At 32.0% G+C, this 7,733-nt stretch overlaps 1 protein-coding gene across 1 annotated transcript in view; it reads left to right on the top strand.

Annotated features, from left to right (window-relative positions):
* The first annotated feature begins 1,926 nt into the window (after positions 1 to 1,926).
* The window catches only part of LOC106880259 (protocadherin beta-2), a 43,568-nt gene continuing 37,761 nt past the window's right edge, over positions 1,927 to 7,733 (top strand). The window contains exon 1 of the mRNA XM_014930124.3: positions 1,927 to 2,565. The gene's annotated coding sequence lies outside the window, so the exon portion shown is untranslated. The remainder of the gene's footprint in view (positions 2,566 to 7,733) is intronic.

Here is a 7,733-nt window from a genome sequence, read left to right as displayed (position 1 = left end):
ATATATATATATATATATATATATATATATATATGTATATATATATATATATATATATGTATATATATATATATGTATGTATATATATATATATATATGTATGTATATATATATATATATATATATATATATATATACGGATTTACTTTTCATAATGAGATAAAAACCAAGGCTGTGTATGGGGTGTCCATAAAGTCATGGTGCAATTTAAAATAACTGTATCTTCATAACTACACATGATAGAATTAATCTGTAAAAAGAATAAGAAAGAAAAATGATCAAACTTTTTTATTGGTCTTCTTAATTTTGTAAAACATGCCCACCATCATTACTAATACAAAGAGAATTACGATTCTGTAGTTCTCAGAAAAACATTTTCCTGCTGATTTTCAGTGATATTTTCAATCGCATCAGTTATCCTGGTTTTCAAATCTTCTAAAGGTCGAGGCTTAGTGGAATGAACAATACTTTTCACATGTACCCATAAAAAGAAATCTAATGGAGGCCAAAATAACGGTCGACCTCTTCCAATCCATTTGTTAGGGAATTTCTCATTTCGAAACTGCTTAATTTGCAGAGCAAAGTGACAAAGTGCACCACCTTGTTGAAAAACTGCATTCTTTATTAGGTCTAATTGTTCAAGCTTAGGAATGAAGTAATTTTGTAGCATTGCCCCATGACTTTATCGACACTTTGCATACGTGTGTGTGTGTGTGTGTGTGTGAGTGCATATGTGTGTGTGTGTGTTTGTAGGAAAACAGGACAATGGTGAGAATAGTAGAGATTTAGGAAAGTATTAACAAGAACTGAAGGCCAACTCTGAAACACTGAGATAAGAGGAGAAAGATTGGTGATCACTACCAAAACCAACAACAACAACCAGCATCATCATTACAACTATCATCACTATCATTGCTGTTGTTGTAGTATTTGTCATTGTCATCATTGTCATCACTTTGCGCCTGCTTTTACTTATCGGAATGGGTTAGGTGAGTCATCACAGTCTGAGTAATTTCTTATTTGGAGTTACTGCTCTCCAAGACAGATTGGGTGGCAGCCATATTCCACTCATAAGTTTCACTGTTTGCATGGATTCTATGGTAGGATGCCTGTCTTATTGCAAACTTTACAAAGTATCTTGGATGCAGTTTATCGAGGTATTAAGTTACTTTCATATTTAAAAAAAAAAAAAAAATGAATAAATCAAATATGTCTTTGATTTCCTCTGAATTTTCTCATGTCACTTGGATGTTGAATTAACAAAAATTGTACTTCACAAAATAAAGATAAAATTGATATTGTTACTGAAAGCAAATTTCAGATAATAATTCAAAGTTAACTATAATGATCAGATTTTTAAAGATTTCATGATACAAAAGCTTTTTCCTTGATCAGATTTTTAAATAAAAATTCTTTGATAATTACCTAATGAATAGAATGAAAAAAAAAGTAACACTTACAGATAAATGAATACTTGGCAAATGTATAAAAATAAAAGCAAAAATAAAAAAAAAAATTCAATAGATTTCTTTGCAGGATGCTGATAGTTCATTTATAAAAAATAAAATACTGAGATTTCTAAAACATGATAAGCCGACCATTAAAATTTACTGTTCATGGGACAATAATTAACCCATTTTAAATTTTTTTCTGATATAGAATGAAAGGTATTTTGACAATGATGTTTACATCCAAGAAAATATCAAATCAACACAGTCAGTTGGATACAAATTTTTAGTTTTTATCAATATGTACAAACTGTTTCAATACATTGAAATCTAATTTTGAAAATCTAATTTTGACTGAAAAACCATTTGAAATTGAACATCTGCTGTTGTAATGGAGGAATTGATAACCCCATTTCAAGATTTTTTTAATTATTATCCTCTTTGTGAAACATGGACGGAACATAGCAAATGCATTTGTGCATGTGTTTGTATATGATTGAGTAAATGGTATTATACACTGTATGTGGTTTGGTGTTAGCTTTATCTGCATGTATATGTGCATGCTATTAGCATGTGTTTGTGACTGCATATTACCACTTTGTGTTTGTTTCAGTGTACATGGATATTTGTATGTGTAATGTGTCTGCATGTGTATCGATGTATGTGAGTATAGAAAGAAGTAATGGTGAAAGTGCATTTAGGTGAATGCATATGTGTGCTAATTTACTAATCACTGATCTTTTATTACATTGATTGATTTTAATAAAGTTGAAAGTGAAAGTTAGTCTTTCTTCAGCAGATGGCAAAAGTCACTGAACATATTTGATCCTTCACTTCCTTGATGAAGGGCAAAGAACATCATTTATTATAATTCCATCACGTCTAAAACACTTTACAGGAATATTTGACCAATACATTATTTCGTCAACCCCAGGAAAAATGAAAGGCAAAATTGATACCAGCAGGATTAGCTTTCAGACCAAAAGGACTTGTAACTAAACACTGTAGACATGTTACCTAATATTTTAAGGATTTTGCCTCACCACTGCCATCATGTTTGCCAGGAAGTGCTACAAATAAATAAGCTGTCTTTAAGCTAAAGAACATTCCAAGCCTTGTAAGTAATTATCTCATTTTACAACATTTCCAAAATTCATATATGTGATGAATAAAAAAAAAAAAAAAAACGGCTTCAATGTCTGATTATTAAATAACGTTTATAGACGTCTACATTACTAATACTGTCAGAAAAATGGTGGATAATAAGAATTAAATATTTCATTGTAATATGGATGCAATCTGATTGTAGTTTATTTCTAATCATGTTTATTGGGCATATGTGGATGTATGTACAATTGTATACTGTTATATTCCGTTGCACCTCCTCATCATCACACACATTTATAGACTGAAACTAGTAAAAGGATATACATATCTATAAGCTTATGTGTGTGAGTGTTAGTATATGTGCATATGCACATATATGAACACACACATATGTGTGCATATTATATATATATATATGTAAGTATACAGGCATATATATATATATATATATATATATATGTATGCATAAACATATATATATAATTATATACACACAAATATAAACATGGATGTATATATATATATATATATATATATATATATGCACGTGTACATGCATATATATTTATGCATACATTCACACACACACACGCATATACACACATGCAATATGCATACATATATCAAGAAAGAGACTAAAGAGAGAGTAGCAGAGGAAGGAAACAGGGAGTAAAATCCTTGAGTTACTTATTCAGTGAAATATGGTAAGGCATTCCTCATACATTTTCAAACAAAACAAAAGGCCTTTTATTGAACTCATTGTTTTAATAAAACATCCATAGCAAGTGGACCATAATGTTTTAGAAGAGGACTTCTATAGAATTAGATTCTATAGCTAAGGAATTGAAGCTAAATTATTATTGTTGTTTGTTGCCATAATGGTGGAAGTTATAATTTCCATCTCAAAGAAATTATCTATTTTTATGTATGTATGTATACAGTATATATGAGTTTGCAAAGTTGTATATTGATAAGTGTATGTAAAATTTATATGCATGTTTGCATGTACATAAATATTGTTCTTGTTATTTTTTTATCATAAAATGCAATGCAATATGATTACTTCCAAACATCATTTTTACATTTAGTTTTGCCATAATTTGGATTACTTTTAAAATTCTGGAAGTAAAATTTAATCAAAGAATACATATGGAGTCTGTAATATGAGAGGAATAAATAAATAAATAAATGTTATTTTTTCCTAAACAATTTTTTTCAAAGTGATTATATAAGAATTTGACTCTGAAAAGCACTCAATTTTCTATCGAGTTATAGCTTGTTCAAAATTGTCTTTTGCACACTGTCTGCTGTAGTTTGTTTTTTATAGTAACTTTACATTATACTGTACGTTATGTTATAGATTTTAAGTTGAATGTTGTACATTGTACAGCCTCTGTTGAATAAATATTTAACACTTTCAATACTAACCCACTTGAGATCGCTTCATCTCATATCATATGAAACACATCTTGTTTCAAAGTTTAAGAATTATAACATACTATTACAGTTTTATATACAAACCTTTTGCTAAGTGAATGTCATTCATTTCCAATGTCCTGCAGAAACATGTCTGGAAACAGGTGAGGGTTAGTAACAGGAAAGGCTTCTGAGTGCACAAAAATCTACCTAAATAAATTCTCTCTGGCCCATGTAAGCATAGAAAAGATTACATGACGATGAGGAGAATAATGATGATGATGATGATGATGATGATGACGACGACGGCAACAATGACAATAATGTTGATAATGATGATAATGATGACGACGATGATTTCCATGTTTGCTACAGCAAATCATGTTGCATTGAACAAAAATATTAGGTTGACAATTTACAGGAATATTATTCTTTTGTGGCTCAGTATCGTCTTTTTATTTGAATTGCATTTTACAAACATCCACACCACTTGGTTGCAAAAACAAATAAAAGAATAAGCAAAAATAGAATAATTTTTAATCAGAAGTTTTTATCATAAAAAGGGCAGATGCTGGATGTGTTTGAGGAACCCATCTAGAATGTTTTTTTTTTTTCTTTTTGCATAGGATTTACTATAGCGGAACATTTTTATTATAAATTTTATTGGATCTTGGCACATCATCAGTTCTGCATCTGCTCACTGATCACATAATGACTTATTCATATTTTAATCCGAACAAAGATGTTTTGAAATTGTGTTCAAAAGAGAAGCATGTACCTGTTTTTTTTTTTCTGTTATCCTTTTATCATTTCCTTGTTTCAGTCATGGGAACATAGCCATGGTGGGGCACTGACTTGAAGGGTTTAGTCGAGAACATTGATTCAGTTACTTATTCTTGTGAGCGTGCTACTCATTTTATTAGTCTCTTCTGCTGAACTGCTAGTTACAGGGATATAAATAAACCAATACCGGTTGTCAAATTGTGGTAGGGTACAAACACAAAGTCACTCACATACAAGCACACCTACACAAATATATATATAATATAATATATATATATATCTGTAAAAATATGTGACACTTATTCAGTAGCCATGATAAAACTCTGAGTTTCGGATGCCGGGTCTCTTTCTTTCTTTTGTTGTCCTTCCTATCAATATATATATATATATATATATATATATATATATATATAAGTATTAATAATAAAGAGTTTGATAGTTATATACAGCATATTATAATGACCTACACATGCTTCTGCTACAGCAACTACTCACTGTTGCAAATCCAACCTTGCAATATACATACAATGGGCTTCTTCCGGTTTCCATCTACTGCCACATCTACTCACAAGGCTTTGGTTGGTCCTAGGCTATCGTAGAAAACACTTGCTCTGCAAACTTGATGACTCACTCTTCTAAATACCCACCATCTCCCAATAAGGAACCCTTGATGTTTGCTGTCTCCTTTGTGAGCTCACAATGCTTCTAAGGGGACATTGTTATGCAGGTCAAGAATCACTGGTTTACACTAACATTGTCAGCAGTGTATACAGTCACGTTATTCCGGTCAATATTTTGACATCTCAAATTCAGTTTAGTAACTGATTAGTTATTTTCTTTGGTGTATCTTTGTAAACATTGTAAAAGTCAAGTAACATATGTTTCATTCTTTCTTTGAAATGAAATGCAACTTTTTTTGGAAGGGCAAACACCAGGTTGTTTGATGTACTACAAATGTGTCTCCTAGGAAAACCTTGAATCAGCTAAAGCGCTGTGACTGAAATTTGGTAATCTGGTTGATAATAATTGTGTGGAATTTTATTGATGGTGGACCCATATTCAATCCTTTCGAGAAAGAAGCTTCATCTGACACTCACTACAGAATTCTTCCATCCCTTTAATGCAGTCCACTCTGCTGAGAATATCTCGGTCAGGTTGGAAGCAGAGGAATAATTTCTATCCTTTCCCTCATCAGTCGCAACAACTCTGAAAGTGTCATAGCCCCTAAGCATAAGCCTTGGACTAAGCTATTAAAAGAAAGGAAATGACTGTTGCTACCTAGTAGATAGCAATCGAGTTTTATCTGCACTAACTTAACAATGGTTTAAGAAAATAAGCAAGGAAAGTCAAATATGAAGACCAATAAGCTTCCAGGATGATAAAATTTTGAACAGAATGAAAATAAATTTATATATATATATTGGTGATTTGATTATAACTTCTAGAGCTAACAGACAGCCAACAATATAATTTATGACAAAAATAGAAGAAAAATGCTAAAAGTGAACCAATGAGGAAACAAATTGTGGGAATAAATTAAATAAAACCGTACAGAAATTGCAACAAGAACTTTAAGTTAAAGAAATGAATGCAACAGAAACATGTAGGATGAAGGTGGAATCAATAAGCAAAAAATATTGGAACAAATCGTAAACAGTGCAGGCATGGTTATGTGGTTAAGGAGTTTGTTTTGCAGCCACATGGTTCTAGGATCAATCACACTGCATGTTGCCCTGAGAGAAAATATCTTCTTCAGTAACCTCATGTTGACTACCGCCTTGTGAGTGAAATTTGATAGGAACTGTTCAGAATCATGTTGTATATTTATACACACATACACATATATAGCTATAAATATATTGTACCATGTACACCTTTATATATCACCACTCTTCTATATATTTTCTTTTATTCTTTTACTTGTTTCAGTCATTTTGACTGCGGCCATGCTGGAGCACCACCTTTAGTCGAGCAAATCAACCCCCAGGACTTATTATTTGTAAGCCTAGTACTTATTCTATCGGTCTCTTTTGCCAAACCGCTAAGTTACGGGGACGTAAACACACCAGCATCAGTTGCCAAGCGATGTTGGTGGGGGGACACACACAAACATATACACACAGATACATATATATACATATATATATATATATATATATATATATATGTATAATTCTGGCGTTTATTTTATTAGTACCTTTTGCAGAGGTGCTGATTTATGCGGCTGTAAACCAACAAGCAACCAGTACTGGTCGTCAAGTGGTGAAAGATACAAGAACACACACTCACTCACTCACTCGCACACACATGCATACACACACACGTACACACTCACTCACACACATGTGCATGCACACACATACACACTCACATACACACACACACGTACACACTCACTCACACACTCACTCACTCACACACATACACACACTCACTCAGAGACGTACACACCCATATACACACTCAATCACACACACATGCATACACACAAATATATTTATGTATATGACAGATTTGCATGCAGTTTTTGCCCACCATACTCACACACAAGTCATTGGTTGACCTTGGACTATAGAAGAAAACACTTGCCCAAGGTGCGGTACAGGGAGAACTGTATCCAAAACCGCGTGGATGCAAGGCAAGCTTCTTAACCACACAACCATGTATGATATATAAAGACATCTGTGATTTAGCATGATTCATAGAAGCCTTGCTTTGCTAGCACTTAACGCACATATATGTATAAACACATACACATATCAATACATCCACACCCTTAAATGAATAAGCACACACTCAGAGATACACACACATATAAATACAGATACATGCATAAATAGATGCACATATACACATGGTTATAGAAATCCACAGGCAGACATACATGATATTGTCAGTGCTATGTATGCACTTACATGCATATATATATATATATATATATATATATATATATATATATACATACATACATATGCATAC

Source organism: Octopus bimaculoides, chromosome 14 (genome assembly GCF_046866305.1).
Source record: "Octopus bimaculoides isolate indiv1 chromosome 14, ASM4686630v1, whole genome shotgun sequence".
Classification (NCBI taxonomy): Eukaryota; Metazoa; Mollusca; class Cephalopoda; order Octopoda; family Octopodidae; genus Octopus; species Octopus bimaculoides.
This window is presented reverse-complemented; position numbering and strand designations above follow the sequence as displayed.